Source organism: Myripristis murdjan, chromosome 5, assembly GCF_902150065.1.
Source record: "Myripristis murdjan chromosome 5, fMyrMur1.1, whole genome shotgun sequence".
Taxonomy (NCBI): Eukaryota; Metazoa; Chordata; class Actinopteri; order Holocentriformes; family Holocentridae; genus Myripristis; species Myripristis murdjan.
The window spans coordinates 2,200,492-2,218,513 of NC_043984.1; positions in this window are offsets into that span (position 1 = coordinate 2,200,492).

Here is an 18,022-nt window from a genome sequence, read left to right on the forward strand (position 1 = left end):
CAAAAACATGTAACTGTATAAAACTGTATAATAACACCATTAAAAAAAAAATACACAATTATTGCATGGCTGTAATAAAACATATGTATTGAGTAAATTAAAACACAAGGTATTAATGAGTGTGCACAAGCCTAGGCAAATGTTTCATTGTGACACTTTCTCTGCCAGTGACTTCTGCAGCTCTTTCGACCCTGATGTCATTAGATTCAGCAGAAAATGTGGGACATTTTGAAGTATAACATGTCTGAGTTTGTTTGTAAATGTGGGAAGGAGGACACACATAAAGTGCCTGTAGAGCAAGACATTTTTGTGTGGCTTTGTTACCAAAATCTGTGTTGAACATGACGCCACCGGCTTCTGAGGGGTGTAGGGTCAAAAACAGAGGTCAGGTTGTTTCGACCATGACTCCATTAAATTCAGCTGAAAATAATGAGCTTTTTTTGGTATATGTGAATGTTAGTTCCAGATTGAATAGTGAAAAACCAGGACATTTTAGTGTTTTACATTTGTCGGGACATCCATCGTGACATCCAAACCGGGATGTCTGGTCACCGTACGCCCGAGGTCTCTTCATTTTAGACAATTACTAGAGGTTCTATTAAGCTGCTGCAAAAACACCCTATGTTTTTTGCTCGCTAATTTTTTTGACAATTTAAGCAGTCCTCACTTAAATTGACCCCCAGCAATTTTACATAGCGCACCATGACATTTGTAAATTTTGTGTAATCTGTTTCTGCAGTCTTTTGTTTTTGTTTGGTTTTTATAATGCATATTGAAAATTTTGTGTGTGGAAAAAATAGGAATAGTCCGAGGATAGAGATCTCATTAAAATAAAGAAGATGACAGACATTATTATAGTACATCACCTCAAGATGGCTGAGCCCTCTATTTCTTCTTCCCTGGGAAGTGTCAGGTGTTATTGCAGTAAAAAGTGAAGTTCAGTGAAGTGAAACCTCTCTTTTTTAAAAAAATAAGATTAGCTGAAAAGGAAAGGCATCATTAATTATCCCTCATGAGAGCCTCAATCCTTGTGACTTTGTCCCCATACAGCATGTCAGGCCAAGGTGTCAGAGAGTTCTTAATGGCTTTACAGAATATGTATGGCACTGTTTTTTCATTTGGTATTTCCTCCCACCTGACACAGTCTCTCTGTTTCCATAACATTTCTCTGAAGGCAGAGGAGATATTGGTCCCCACTCGTACTGTGTAATGTTGATATATCTCACTCAGGGCCTAAATGTCAGTCCAGGAAAGTCAAGGCCTTTTTGGTAATGGCGCTCGGGTTGCAAATGTCACGAAAAGTGCGTCGCTGATGAGTGACTGCAGCCGGGCGGCCCCATGTGGCTCTGATGCAGCCACACGGGACGAGCTCCTTTGATATGGGAAAATGCTGCCTCTCTCATGTGAGCTGGAGGCAGACCAGGAGCACATCAAACTGATACAGTGTCAGTCTGAGAGGGTGTGTTTGTTGTCTCGTACACCAGCAACTGCTCCATACATGCAATGCTTTGTGAATGGGACAGACCGCATTGAACAGATGAAATGATAGGCACTACATTTTCAGATAAATCCTGACATGAGATGCACGGCGCACGTCCCATTTTTCAAATAGATACCCGCAGATGATGATGATTATCCACTGCATATCTCCAAGACATTTCCTGTTTTCATATGGTCCTGTAAAACGTGATGCCGGTCACATGAGATTCTATAACACACACTGCATGTTTTATCTCGAATCCTTTTTTATGATGCGTCGGGTTCATGTTTGTCTGATTGCTTCCTGCAAAGTGAAATGTGCCCTACCTTGGTGAAGCTTTTTTTTTTTTTTTTTTTTAACTTTAACTTGTGACTCACTCCGTAGAAACTCCTCTGAGGATTTCTGCACCATCTTATTTTTACTCTTAGTTCCTAAGCCTTAACACCTTGACTGCGAACAAGATAGGATGCTGTAATGCTGCCCAATCTTCTGTCACAAGTCCTGGGTGCCACTTCCCCTCTTTCTGGCGCACCTCAAGTCTCCGCTTTTTTCTTATTGCTGAGCGAAATTCCATAGTAGCCAAGATTTTTATCTATATGTGGAGGCAGGACTCTCTCTCTCTTTCTCTCTCTCTCTCTGTTTCCCTATCTCCCTCCAGTACTCAGCTTGCGTTCCAAGGCCTGAGAATGATTCCGACTTCAGAGGGATATCTCCCCCTCACATCCGTGGCTCGCACCCTGCCAATGCAGAGTTAGCCTTTCCTTTTATGCTGTGCCCCTGGGATTATCATATCAATCTGCGTGACCTGATTACCAGGCTGCAGTTGGCTGCCAGAGCACTGGATCAAGCGATCCCTCCACCGCTGCCGTCTAATTAACACTAGTGTGTCATGGCTGCACTCCCTTGCTGAATCCTCCTCAAAAGTTAGTTTGGCAGCTGTTCTCACACCGCTGCCCCCCAAGGGCTCTGATAGCTCAGTGCTCACAGTTTTGAACCAACACGCACTACACAGTGGAGTGGTGACAAGCACTAATATGTTGCTGTCATAATCTTCAAACCTAAATGATATGTTTGCGGTATTTTTTCCAACATTTCACCCCAGTCATCTCTTGATACAAAAACATTATGTGTATATGTCAAGGTCCAATCCAAAAGATGGTGATTTATTGGTAATTTATTATATTGCATAGGTTAAAGTCAGGTTAGGATTGCCTACCTAAAATATAGAGTGTGCTTTGTATGATTGAACCAACACAGGATGTGCCTCTGCCAGTCAGAGCAGAAGGTGGCTGTGCTGCAGAGTTAAAAGCCAGCATGGGACTAAAATGCCAGGTTTTTGTGCCAACCCACAATTTGGTATAGAGCATAGTTCAAAACTGAGGGGTGATTTAAGTAAAAAGCCATTTAACAGACAAAAACAAAAACAAACAAACAAAAAAGAATGGAATAGTTGTGTCAGCTGAGTCTAAAAGGTCCTCATCATCATGATGATAAAAAACATGTAAATTCAACCATCAATTTTCATGCTTATTCCATGTTTTTTTCTTGTTTGTTTGTCTGTTTGTTTGTCTGTTTGTTTGTTTTTTGGCAATTGAGTCTAAAAGGTCCTCACTTCAATGCAATTTGACACAGCGTACCATTAACCTGTTTACACTGTTAAGATGTTAAAGGTGTATATGTGGTACAACATCACTCAGTGGCTACAGAGGAGCACTGGTCACTGTCTAGGTTAGGGGTTTGATTCCCACTGGGTGCATCCAAGCTGAAAATGTATGCACTCATGCCCCTATGCTGAGTAAATGCACCTGCCAAAATGGCATATGTTACTGTAGTTAGCATATTACCAATAGTCAGTGATCATAGGCACGCCAGTGTGTTCTGATTACAAGATGTAACAACTGCCGCACCATCATCTGATAAGGCATCACACTCAGAAAAACCCAGATGGACATTAGAGGTAACCGTTCCAGCGGCCTGTCATTAACAGTTGTGTAATTAATTCCCCATGATGGGCTGGTGTGACATTAATGCGGGTTGACTGTGTGGTGGTCCGCTCTGTGGGACTTAAATGACGACAGCCAGCCAGACGTGTCCTTGTCATCCTTGTGTCTGTGTGGCCTCATTACTTCTTTGGCCAGTGACACTTCTCCTCCTCCTCCTCCTCCTCCTCCTCCTCCTCCTGCTGCTGCTGCATTCCTCTTCCTCTTCCTTGGCACATTGTACCCCTCTCATTGCTGCTTAGCTGTGAGCCACTGTGACGGGAGTATTTGTGGGGCTGTATGTTAGAACTGGATTTAGTTTGAAGCATCTGAGGACAGAGAGTTTGTCTTTTATCCATTCAGGGGGCTGGGCTCTCACGCCTGTTACTGCTATTGAACCTGGTAAAGGTGAGGCACGGGCAGAGCCGGTGAGAGGAGGAAGGCAGAAAAAAAAAAAAAAAAAAGAAAGGTTTTGATGTGTCTTTGCCATCATCTCATTAGGCTGTATAGGTTATGCATTGTATTGAGGACAAAGTTGTTTAGTTGTCTACCCACGCCCAATAAATATTTGAATTATTCATAGCAAATAGAGAAATTCATAATGTCCCCGATTAGCATTTTAGCATAATTGATTCTCAAGAAAAGATGGAATAATAAATCACTGCCGGCCTCCTTTTACATGAAAGATCCACCTACATTATCCACCCAACCCCTCTCCCCTTCTCAGCAATTCTTTTTTCATCTGCCATTTGTATGCTTTTCATTACCTATCTGCTCCCTCATGACATACCGGTAATAGCCTTGGAGGCATGCTAGTAAACAGTTTTGACAAATTAAAATCACCCAGCTCAAGTGAAGAGACTAAAGCTGCGAACCGGGGGGAAGGAGGAGGGCTCGAGCTCGGTTTTCCTGTGACAAGGCCAGCTCAAGTACACACTGTGCACTTGGCCACTGTGCTCTCTGCTTAACTCACTGAGCCGCAGCCATGCACCGATTCATTTCACCAAAATCTACAGTGCGGGCCTGAGAAAATTCCCTCCTGTCAAATGTGTCATGATCCAAGGAGTTCTTATGAAAATACAGCGCCGTTAAAAATGCTTAACTGTTTTAATTAGCCTTTGAAACAATGTGACAGTTTCCTGCTGTGGTTTGCGCAGGAGTCTCTGCACAAACCACACCTCGGGCTCCTGGGCTTTCATATTGGGCTGCAAATGTGTGTGACAGTGACAAGCGCGTAACAATCAGTGAGAAAGTAATCCATTAATAACGAGAACATTATTAATCCTGCGAATATAAAAAGCATGTTTGTGACAGGCATATTAAACACATGGCAGGCTTATTAATCTTCAGACTATCATCTATCCATGATTTTTTTTCCCCTCTCACATATCCATCTACAAATACCCTAAATTTAGTTTGTTTTTGCAGTACTGTGGATTCGATGGGCAGCATACATTATTCATACAAATTAAAAAACACTCTGAGAACTCCAGTCCCTGTAAGTCATGATGTAAACCGACAACAAAATACAAAGGTTGATATAGAACATAATAACAAATACTATTTAAGCAAAAGAGAAGCAGTACTTGGTTTTAAAAGGGTAGCCTAGAATCGATGTCCTCCATGCACACCTCAAAACGCTGCACCATCGGCGGTAATTGTGCGAGATTATCACGACAAAAATGTTCTTAACTTCCTGCCCGACAAAATCAGTTCCCATCCAAGACGCTATCCATCTTCATTCCCTATCATGGCTTGCTGACAGGGGTTTCCATCATGTGTCATTATTGGTGCATGAGGCAACTCAGCGGAACAATCCGCCACTCTGGGAAATGCATCAATCACTGACTGCTTGTCCCACCCTGACAGCTCTGAACGGAGACAACAAGAGCTGGATCCCACCATAAGAATGCACTTGAACTTGTGCTGGAGAGGCCAAGGCAGGCTCAGGCTAAAGGTAATTAAGATTAGGGATTGAATACATGACTGCAGCGATTCCTCCCGAATGGCTGTCAGGCTTTACTTTCTCTGACAATGTCAATGGATGATGTAGGCGGAACTGTCAGAGCAAAGACTGAGCAAAGACAGGTGTTATGACCCCACAACGGGTGGGAAAAAAACAATAGGGAACAATAGATGAATCACTGTATATACAAGATAAAGGCTGACATACCTTGCAGTATGAATTGCAAATTGATCCAATCGTTGAGAAAAAAGGTAAGAAGCAGCATGCAGGCGTGGACTTTTCTGGATCAAATACACACCGCTGTAATCACATTCATGTCAAAACAAAACAGTGCATATTACAGTGCATTGAAATGGTCGAAATGGTCTAATTTATGTAACATGACAGATAATGCCACATTATGTATGTTTTAATTTCAAATTAACCTTCTTTGCAATGGCACAACATAGCATATGAAAACATTTGAAATTTATCATCAAACCCATGAGGTAGATCATAAGCTCAATCAATTAGGGGTGGGCTGTAGCCAATGGGGGGGCTTCTGGGTTGACATTCAAAGTCATTTCATGGTCGTTGTGTAGTTCCAAAAAAAAAAAAAAAAAAAAAAAAAAAAAGGAAATAAAAAAGAAAGAAAGCTAGAAATGAAGAAGCATAGCGGAGGAGACACATTGATAAAAAGCAAGAATGAAAAATTGAGTGTTGCTTGGGTCATCTTTTAGATCTAAGATGTTGTGACTTGGTTTGACTTCAATTAAATCCTGGGGGAGGCTTCCCAGTCAATCTGTGATCTTTATCACGGCGCTGCCTCTTAGATCTCTATCTGTCTCTGCGACCCATGGGGAAATGGAGACGACTTTCATGACAATGGTTTGGACTCCATGCTATTTCTGGCTGGCTCCACTGCCTCCTCTTCCTAACAATGCTGGGGCTCTATTGACAACCTCAACCTTGAGTACTGCTCCCAAGCCTGTCGTGCCCCTCCCTCCCTCCCCCCCACTCCAAACCCAGTGAAAATTGAGGTTGAATTTATATTTTCTCCTGCAGGGAATCAGTAACTCATTGCTACACTCACCTGGGAAATTTAGCAGCATAACATTTGATGACTCATGTCTTAAAATATTTTATACCTGGAAATATCTGAGATGACTTTCTTTTGTGCATTGTAAAGCCCTGAATGATGCAGAGCACTGTAGCGGCTGCCACAGTGCAGAGCACCTTGCTGCTGTAACACAGTCATGATTGGAGCGCCTCTCACGATGTTCCTTAATCTCAGACACTCCGCCCTCGCTGGAGACTGTCCTCTGACGGTTACTTACACGCTTTGATCTGGGTTTGGTCCATCTGCACAATATTTAAGACACTGTAATTATGCTAAAGATTTACAAAACATGTCATGTCCTGCAGAGTCCCGGCATCACCAACCTGCAGTGAGGGTCTAAGCTCAGGTGGAGAGCGTCTGCATTTAAGGTGGGGAGAGTGTTTTGACTCTAAATTGAATCAGTAAACATTCGAGCATGGAATATACCATATTCACTAACAATATCTACACCTCACACCTGGACGCTGAATAGCAGAATCTTCTCTCCTCTCACAGTAAATCAAATCTGCCACATCCTGCAGATTACTGGATCGATTCCTCCAACTTCTCCAGCAGCAGTCAAACCACATGCTTCTGTGTGAGTGGAAGAATATAACAGTCCTCATATCTCCAAAGGATTGTGCAATAACAATTTTTCATCTTGCATCTGCAGAAATTCTACAGCAATGACCAAAAACATTGTTGCAATCAGCAGTTTTGCCCTATAGTGTATTAAAATAATATTACTGCTTCTTCAGTAGTTTTATATAGTGATTTCACCATATGGCAACAATTCGCTGTTATTATTGCCATCCTTGCTACAGCACAAGTGTCTGTGTATCTGTATAAACAACACATAAATCAAACTAAATGGTATATAATGAGAGTGATTATGATGACAATTATAAAGATGTTCCTCCTTGTAATTTACATGAATTTGAATTTTAACATTTATGAGCACGGGAACTCTTGATAAAAGGACCGACAGAATATGAGCGCCAGACACGACTGAAAATCAAAGTGTATTATAAAACCAAATGCTTTTTTTTTTTTTTTTTTTTATGTTTTTGTAAACACTGGAGAAAAACAGAATTGTGTTTTGATGTATGGAATGTCAGAATTGTAAAAGCATATCGTCCCTTTTCCTTTAGATGCACCAAGCCTGTAGAAAGCTTGCAGAAAAATCCCTGAGGGGAAATAACTGAACAAAAGCAACCTGTTGCATCTAATTCATGGTAAACTACAAGTATTGCAAAGTTAGTTTTGATAAATTGTTTTTATTTATTCTTGACTGTTGGCAATTTTAGGCAATCTGTGACCTGACGTATAGAGGAAACAAGAATGCTTGACAACGACAGAAGTTGATTTTGCCCTGAAAAGGCATTTCTGAGTAGGCATGTGAAAGAAAAATACGATGAACTGATTTAACATGCATTTGCATCATCAAGTGGCCCTAAAGATATTTGAACATGAGTCATACTACAAATGCAGTAAGTGTTCACAGAGATGAGCTAGCTTTCCCGTGGTGGAGGCACACAATTGTTCTTAACTGACTTTGCATTGGCATTGATTCCATGGTGACAGAATCTTAACCCGTCCTGTTTAGATTAAGGTAATGCGTTGTTAAGAAAGTCATGTTCATTTCACTTATTTCTGTGAGATTAGGTTCTGTGAGATTAGGTTGGGTTTTTGAGATTTGATCTGATATGTAATTAAGTCACCATCGGAGTCCCCAAAAAACAGTAAAAGCATTTCTACTTATAATATTTATTTAGGTAAATGTCCCTGAAACATCTGATCAGGACCAAGCATCATCTTCTGTATCTGCTGGCATCATTTGATCCATGTGCACCTAAATAACACAAGCTGACAACTTTATTACAGTGGTGGGATACTGGTGTGAAGTCTCTGAAAGTTCATTTTCATATCGTAGTGGAATGAATGGAAACCAATGGCTGGAGAAAAGTTTGGAAAAATGATATCCAAGTTTTAAAATGACCGCTTGCTTTGGTTAAAGATTAGCAGAAATGAGAAGTCTATATGTTTTGTAGATATTATGCTACACACATAAAATCACTGGTAAATGGACAGACAAACAACTGAGGCATTCATTTATTACATCTGAGGTATTTAGCTCCATTTGAATCAACTTTCCAAGACCTTTAAAAAAGGAAAAAGGAAAGGAAACACACACCTGTCACCCCTGCAAAGACTGTGTCTCAGTGAACTTGCCAACTTTTTATCTTTGTGAATTTTCAATGTCCAGTTTCAAACTCTGATTATCTAATAAGGTCCTGAAGAGTTAATTGTGAGCATTTGCCCTTACACTAACTTTGTTCCTCGTGTCTCCCTGCAGGGCGAGTAGTGAGTGGCTACACGGAGGCAGGGTTTGTTCGGTGTGGCACAGTGGAGTTTGGAGCATTTCCCTGCATCGCTGTGTTTTGGCACTGTATATTTTACAGCAACGTGTAGCAGTACAGTATCTTCACCTCTGCTCTTGATCTAAACTGCTGTGATATTTTTTCGATGCCTTCAGCTTCTTTCATTGGCTGACCAGCAGGGTGGGTTTTTAACATTTTTTTTTTTCCCTTGTGAATTTGTTTTTAATAACTTAATAAAACTGCTGGTCCCAGCACTTTAACTGCTAATGCTAACTGCTGATTGCTGGATCCATTTAGAGGTAATTACACTTTTTATGGGATATTGTAGTTCAGTTCTGACCCTACAATAGGTGACTGAATTAAAAAAAAAATCATCCACATAGGAGCTTTTATTTATCAGGTGCATTGCTTTTGCTTTTGAGCTTGAGGAAACAAGCGCCATTAATTAATTATTCGTCCTGCAATTGTGCCGTGAGCTCTGAAATCCCAAATCAGTCATGTGGTGTTACTTGGGGGACAGTGGCTCCTCTCTATCAATGCTCTGTTTGTAGGTGGCACATGATGGATTTCAGAGTGGTGCTCATTCCATCTCCTGACTGCAGAGATTGCCTGGGGATGCTGGCGGGTCCCTGACAAGCAGGGCCTCCTCCATGCCTCACCTTGATCAACATTCAGCATCGCCCCCTGAATCCATCATGGGCTGTGACAACACGCCCCATTTTGGGCTTTTTATATCATAGTAGATGATGTGGCTGGTGATGGTGGCTGCTGGTGGTGGTGCTGATTATGATTATGATGCAGTGCTGTTTTCAAAAATGGGCATGTAGCCTTTTATTGAAGCTTGATGTATGTTTTTTGATTAATAAATGAATAGACGCACTCAGCATTCAGATCCTTGCCAGGGTTATGTGAGTGAATAATGAATTATACAGGACTGTGCAATGTCCTGCAGCATGGAGAACACAGGCCTTTTTAAATGTACAGTACTGGTGAATAATCAGTTCAAAGATGAGGAGGTATTATCTCACCGTTATGATGTCCTTCCTTTCTTGCAGGGATCCATATACCCTCTTTCAAATGAAACACAATATATATGTACATTTTACACGAGCAGGTATCATTCAATTCAAATGAGAACAAAGACAATAGAAAATCCATCCATACATACATACCATATGGTATGTATGGTGCTAATGGTACATGACAAAAGTCAGCGGGTTCATCAGTAATTCAGTGCTCGTGCTTCTGTGTCTGTGTGTGTGTGTGTGTTTGCCAGTGGGTGAGTGTGTGGGTACATTGTCCATTTGTTAACAGTCTATAATTGACACTGTGTTATTTGCATAGCAGTGATTGGGGTCTGAAAATAATGAAGTCCGTTCTTCATCATCAGTGCTGCTATGTGGCCTGAAATGCATTCAAGACAGATGACCCAAAAAAGGTAATGATATTTCTTTGATAATCAGTTGTTTCATCTGACAGAGTTATTGATTGAAATTTGTCTATCTGCATAAACACATCTTTTGTCTCGCTCTCTTTGTTTACTTATTTATTTATTTATTGAGACGTACCGATTAACTACCACGATTCACATCATTAAGCTCGACTTGTCAGATGGTTTTGTCATCAGTTGGACATGCTGTGAATTAGGCTGCCAGACAATTAAATATAAATTTACATCATGCAAATGCAATTCATAATTATGACTGTGTGTCAAAAAAAATAATTTGCATGTTATTTCATCATATCCCAAACAGAGCCACAGACTGGACCGCTGTGGTGATGGGATGAATAATACTGCAGTTGTAAACACAGAGCATCTAAAGGTTGACACATTAGTTGTGTCATTAGTCAAACACTCATTTGCAATAATGTTTTACAATTATATTTCTGGGGGAATGTTGCAGTTGTAGAACACCTCCCCGCTAATAAGTTTGGCACTGCACTTGTCTGATGCACAAAATGGAGCTGATATGAGACGAGTCCCCATTATGGTGCACGGTGGATCAGTGTTTGTTCAGGAGACCTGACAGTGCTCTTTTGATAACAAGCGAAAGCTTTGTGCTATTTCAAGCTTGCCACCTGTTTTGTCTGTGAAGCCGACCTATATGGCGACTTCAGCTCAAGAATATCAACTGTACATTCAATTTCAATTCAATTCAAACAAACAGCTAAGATAGCTTGATGACAATATCATGAGCACAATATAGCAACAAAAATCCAGAGGATTCAAGGCACCTTGCTCAGCACTAGATAATATTAGCCTCACAGGGGGTCAATCCTGGAATGCATAACAGCCACAAACTGCATGTGCTGTGCTTAAGATCTGCATGTTTTTTTCTGGTTTAATAATGAACTGTTGTGTTGAGCACTGAGCATTGCTAGGCATATTTTAGTAGACGTAAAAATGGGCTAATAGTAAATTACAGCAGGTAGATGAGACTCAGACTGGAGACCTGACAAAATGTAAAGCAAACTAATTTACCACCAAACTGGGCCTCAGTTTGTAATGACTAAACCAAAATCTGCAGACAACACACCCTAACTGTGATACGAGTTCAATTTATAACAGCCTTCATGCATTATAAATGAATTACTTGGCTATACGAGTGAGAGCAGTGTGTCCAGTTGAATAATCAGGGAGTATTCAGCATGTCTGTCATATGCGGCATGTCTGTTTTTTGGAGGTGACTGCAGGCAGGGAGGTGCTGTGCAGATGAACGGGATAGTCTTGGTGTGCTGGATGAGAGGCGATTAGCATCTCAGACGATGCAGGTGCCATCACTCGCATGTATATTTTTCACCTTCTCAAACACACACCCACTGACTGCATTTACATGCACACAGTATTCCGGATATTGGCTCACATCCCTCTTAAGGTCTTATCATGGATAAACTGTTTATATGCGTCATTCTTTCATGTTTCCCTGTACCCAGGCATCCCTCAATAAATGTAATTTCTCTGCCCACCCACTTACTTCCTGCTGCCACTTGAGCAAGTCATCCAGCCAAACCTATCAACTACTACCTTAAATAAATCCTGACTGCTATGTCATCTGCCATCCCCAAATTCACGTCTGTCTCCTTGTTCGATAGTGTGGTGACCAATAGCATCGCCTCAATTTTCCGCCATGTTTTGATATTTTGGCTGAATGTTACCTCGCCCACTTACCATCAGACTCTACAGACTATCTCTCTAGAGTCTGGTAAGGCTCTTTTGATCTTGGCTTATTAGGCAGGTAATGAAGAGACTATGACCGTGACATCTGACGCAGGTTTAATATCATCAATCTGAAACTAACAAATCACGATCGTAATCGTAGTTGATGGGGTGGCAGCCAGAGGGGCAATGTACAGTCATCTGATTGGCAGGTGAGGGACGCTGTGAATTCAAACATGAAAACCAATCAAAACCAATGCTCAGAATTTGAGCAAATGCTGCCAAATGAATGGAGCCTGTCCAGACTGAGTAGTGACAGCTCCTTGCTTTCCTGTCAGCACAGCTCAGTTTTACCCATAAACTTAAATACTTCCATAGTACATAATGCTTATCTGGGATAGGGTGCTCATTATCATTATAGTATGCCACCTGTATAGGGTATTTTGTGTTACTTATGCTGCTTTATACTGGTCATACTACTGTGTCAGTGAAATCAGGCATGGAAAAGCTGAATGTCTGTGTGGGCTAATTTACCTGAGGTAAGCAGAGGGATGACAAACTGCGTCTTGTTCTTCTCTCGCTCAGTGTGTGCTTAGCTCCACAGCAGGGAGGGGAAGGCAGAGCAGAAGCTGTTGGTATACTAGTCTGTACGTCATGAGATGGCAGCCAGCTTCCTATAATGTAATGTCACTTTGACAAACTGGCAATTTAAAGAACATAAAAATAAATGAATACATAAAAATGCAAACAATAAAATTCCTAGACAAGCAGCTGTGCCTAAACCAGCGAGCGGCTCCGTCAGCGGCTCCTCTTCCTGTGATTGTGATCTCATGAAATGCCATGAAATGAAGTTTGAAACAATGTGCTGTGGACATAAATTGTGTGATGATCACGTTCCCCCACCACAAATTGGATTGCGTAATAATAGCATGAATTGGACACATTTCAATTCAGTTGATTTCAGCTGAATTTTATTTGTATAGAGTCAAATGATAACAGTCAAGGTGCTGCCCACCCAGATCCTAGCTCTGGGTGGGTGGCCATCTACCTTGACAGCAAGGGTTGGGGGGGGGAGAGAGAGAGAGAGAGAGAGAGAGAGAGAGAGAGGGGAGAGGGAGAGAGAGAGAGAGAGGGAGAGAGAGAGAGAGAGAGAGCATGAGGACAGTGCAAAACAGTACAAAGCAAGCTCCTCATAGAGATGTATAGTATTATTAATTGTGATAATAATAGTTATATAAATAAATGGACACCTAATGGACAGTGTAACCCCCTATATAATAAAAGATCTGCATGCTTCCTTCCTTCCTCGATGCACTTCATGTACTCTGTGCATCCCCTCTCTGCCCTGCCTTGGAGCTCCTCTGTCCTCTGGACCAGAACCAGAACTTTCTGGCACTGGATGTGGTTGTTCTCTCCTGAACAGATCTTCACTTGTGGTGTATAAAAATCTCATCTGTACGTCAGTTTAGATAAAAGCATCTGCCAAATGTGAATTGTAATTGTAATAATACTGTTATTAAGTATTATGATTGGACTGATAATAACTAGAATGTGTTCATAAGTTTCTCCACTGAAGCTTTGGCCAGGGTTTGGGTTAAGGCTATAGTTCAGGTCAGGCCTGTAAAACAGCTTGTTGAGGCTACAGAGAAGCTGAAGCTACAAATGAAGAATCAAACGGAGGTGACTGAAGACGAAGGCTAATGTTTACAGCCATCCACCACCCTGAACTCCACACCTCAACTTGCCACTGCTCTGTTACAGCGTCAGACTACCTGTTTCAGGGCATGCCTCCACAATGTCATCCTTTTGTCATGGGAAGATGTTTTGTTTTGTTTATTGTGCATGGAGCACATATCACATTTTAAGACATCAAAATGTTTGATCAGCTGGCTGGTGGCAGCTCCTAGGAGAGTCAAAGCAACAATTTGACAAACTCTCCATGTAGCCTCACTGGATGGACATCAATGCAAAAACAATAAGCTGTGATCACACCAGAGCTGCTGAAGGCTGGGGACATCTTGAAAGTAGGTGCAGTCATTTCTCTGCTTTGTTTGTTAGACACTTGAAGCAAAGAGAGCCGTTGTTCCCACAATTGTAGACAAACATATATGTTATATGTATATTTTCAGCATCTTCTGCTGAATGTAACTATGGCAGGCTTGTAGCAATCTGACCTCTACTGTTTCCATGATGACCTTTGAAAAGGCGGCTCTGCCCTGTCCCAGACACACTTCCCCAGCTTGTTCCTTCACAGTTTGATTCAAACATGCAACATGTTATATATCAAAATGTTAAGCGTGCTCTGCTGAATCGAAACATGTCATGATCAAAGAAGCTGCACTTGTTCTTTTTACAGTACAGTAGGCTATGCTAAGCTAAATTAGCCACCCTGCTAACCGCTTAGCTCATAAAGCAGGGTGCTGGTTAGTGTTGGGAAGGTTACTTTTAAAATGTATAACAGATTACTTGTTACCTTGTTAAAAGTAATGTAACTATTTTAATTACTTCATCAAAGTAATGCAATTTATTACATTTGATTACTTTTTAAGTACTTTACCATCATATATTTAAAAGTGGACAATAAAGATTAAAAGTCCTGAAACACAAAGAAGACATTCCTGCATGACGACGTGATGCAACAGAATCAATGCAATATTCAACATAAAAGTAATATATTCATTTGTGACCACTTTGCAATCACTAACATTTTGATTAGTATCTCTGACTTACTTGCATATTTTTTCTCAGTAGCTGGAAGTGTTTACAATTACATGTGTTTTGTAGTTAGATTACAGCTAACAGTTTAGCATAGCCTCCAGCTGTAATGTTAAGTCTTGGTTTGGTCAACACAACACACTAACTTCAACCAAACACAGCTGGACCAGTTAATATTGATGAGTGTGTGTGTGGTGGGACACACAGGTGTATCCAGAGGAGGTGTGTGCTGCGCTCCTGGTTGCTTTGGCTCAGGCTCTGTGTCTCTCCTGCAGGGACCCCAGACACGACGCTTCTCCAGGGAGGTTTTTTGTTTTTGTTTTTGTTTTTGTTTTTGTTTTAAGGCAGCAGCACACCTCTGAAAACACCTCCACATCCAGAGAAACTTCATTTATGTCTATGAACATGGTTATCTTTAATGAAGACTAAAGAAAATATGAAAACTAGGTTTGAAAAAACAACTGAACTCAAAATAAAAAATTGATTGTCTTTTGTCTTTGACAGTTTTTTTTATAACACAATACTTTTTTTTTTTTTTTTTTTTTTGGAACATTGTCCTTGACAAAAAAGATAAAAACAAACAAACTAATAATCTAATCAAAACTAATCCAAACTAGCAAACAAGTAAAAAATAAACTGAAATTGAAAACAAGAAAAGTAAAAAATAATGAAAAACGAGTAGAGTGTGGATGCCTGACCTGACCTGACGGGACCTAACCGGTCAGGCTAAAATGCGGGCAAAAATGTGGAAATTATGTTTGGGGTTAGGTTTGGTCACATTGACATTATTTTAGTGAAACTCTAGAGTAAAATAAATAAATATGATGGACCTTCTATCTGTTCTGGGCAAATTCCTGTACAGTGCTGGAGTTTGCAGGATGTCGCTGAAGGCAACACTTAGGCTGTTTCAGGTGGTAAACGTAACCTAAAGATGGAGGACAAGCAAAATCTGGGGCTCGGGTCGGGTTCAGACAAAAATATGCAGCCTGATCCGCACTCTACTCTAGAGACAGGGCAGCATTTACTAAGCTACGATTGGCTGGTTTGGATTTGGGGGGCGGGACCTTAGGATTGGTCATGTGAGATTTGAATAGACAAACGTGATGATGAGAAACCCCAACCTCCATCCCCCACCTGCTCAAAAAAATATAAAATAACTAACACCAAGTCATTCATGGAGGTATGCCAATGCAAATATTGGCTCACAAACAACAACAACAACAACAACTAGGTTACTGACAACTTGCTGCCACTGTATGCAGCACGTTGGAAGGGGATTTTTTGGAAGTGCACATATGCTGCCTTTCAGGGAGAAAACAGCTTGAAAATAACCCAAAATTTCCTCTGTAAATACCATTGACTTCAAAGACAAATTTCACTCTCCCCTGTGTCTTCTGCTCCCTCACTGCAGTGTTGGTGCCATTCCCTCCAGATGACTGCTTTTATTTGATATCAAACTAATGAGATTTCCATTCTCAGAGCATATCCTCTCGCTCCCTAGTCTTAGAGAAGATCCCATTTATGTATATACCCTGGAATGATATTTGTTTTGCATATTTACATAAAACATATCCAGCCTATCTATATGTTTTCCAAATGTCAATGTTTTATTCATATATTTCTCTATCATTTGCTTTTCATATCCTCCAACACTTAAACCACATAAACTGTCAAAAAGAGTGATATGTCTTATTGGTGTATTGAACATCTAATTCATTTTGCAGCGTGTGTGGGCGAAAGCCAATCTGCCTGACTGTACAGACGCTCAATCAAACGGACCAATTATAATTGATATTTCTTGAATAGAAGTTATTGAAAATTCACACACAAGTGTTTCATTTTAGCCTGTGCTCTTTCAGGAGCCTGGTTATTTGTTGCTTTTGCTCAAAAGTGCCATCAAATAATTTTGTTTTGCACATAATAATAGTATAATGTCTCTCAGGGCTTTCTCTCAACTTCAGGCACAATATGGTATTGCTTCCAATGATTTGTTCCAATATTTTCAGCTACGACATTATTTAGTGACACACAAGGAATGGGACAATATTAAAGAAATACAAACCAATTTCGAACAGTACTGCATTGAAATGGTTGAGAATCAGGTACACTCAAGGAAAATGATATCAAGTCTATATAGAAGGATTTGCATGGATTTAACAGACGAGACGGTAGACATAAAAAATAAATGGGAGTTGGAACTCAACACCATAACTGAAGATGAGGAGTCTGACAAGGCATAAGTGCTTAAGCAGCCCAAGTTGGAAAGAATTTGGTTGGAAATTGAGAATTTGATTTTTTTTTTTTTTTAATGACACCAATAGTGACATCTCAATTTAACAATAAAACCAAATCTCTCTGTTGGAGAGGATCCTAACCCTAACCCTAACCCCCTTTTTTTTTTTTTTTTTTTGGAAGAGTCTTAAATTACAAGTTAATTGGAAGAAGGTAAAAAAAAAAAAAAAAAAAAAGAATTAGGGCAAATCCTGAGCCTAAACATTTCATTTGAACCACATCAGCTGATTCTACATAAAGATGTGTGAGACATATTGTCAAGGCATATGTTTAAATAAATATTCAGTAATATGAATAATCATAGTATAATAGAGAGTTATAACACAGTACAGTCCATGAGGTTGTTGCTGTCTGGTATAGCACCAAACCCCCCAAATTCACAAACATCTCCTATGAGCTTTGCTGACAATCAGAGAGCACAGTGAACTCACACACCTAAACTGACTGACATCCCAGTCAAGAACATGACAGTCTCATGCTCAGCCATGCTGACAGATGACGGCTCCTCGCCCAGCCAGGAAAACAGCAGTTTGGGAGCTGCACAGATCATTTTCAATATTCATCTCTCCTTGGCCACACACATGTAAACATACATGGATGCACACAAACACACACACACACACATCTACAGTAAATGCACACACACACACACACACACACACACACACACACACACTATAGTCTTACATCAACAGACAGAATGTCAGAGAGTGAACTATTCAAAGTCCAAGTGTGAAAGATGTCCTCCATAACTGCTGGAACATGTCCAGGATGTACTCTACTTGCTGTCTCACTTTGTCTCCCTCCATACTTCTCTGTTGCTTTTGACATCTCTTGCTGTCCCCCTTTTTTTTTTTTTTTTTTTTATTACACACACAGCACACACACACTCACACATAAATGCACGAGCACTGAATTATAGATGAACCCACTGACACTGTGATGATACATTTGTCACATCTATACAAAATTGT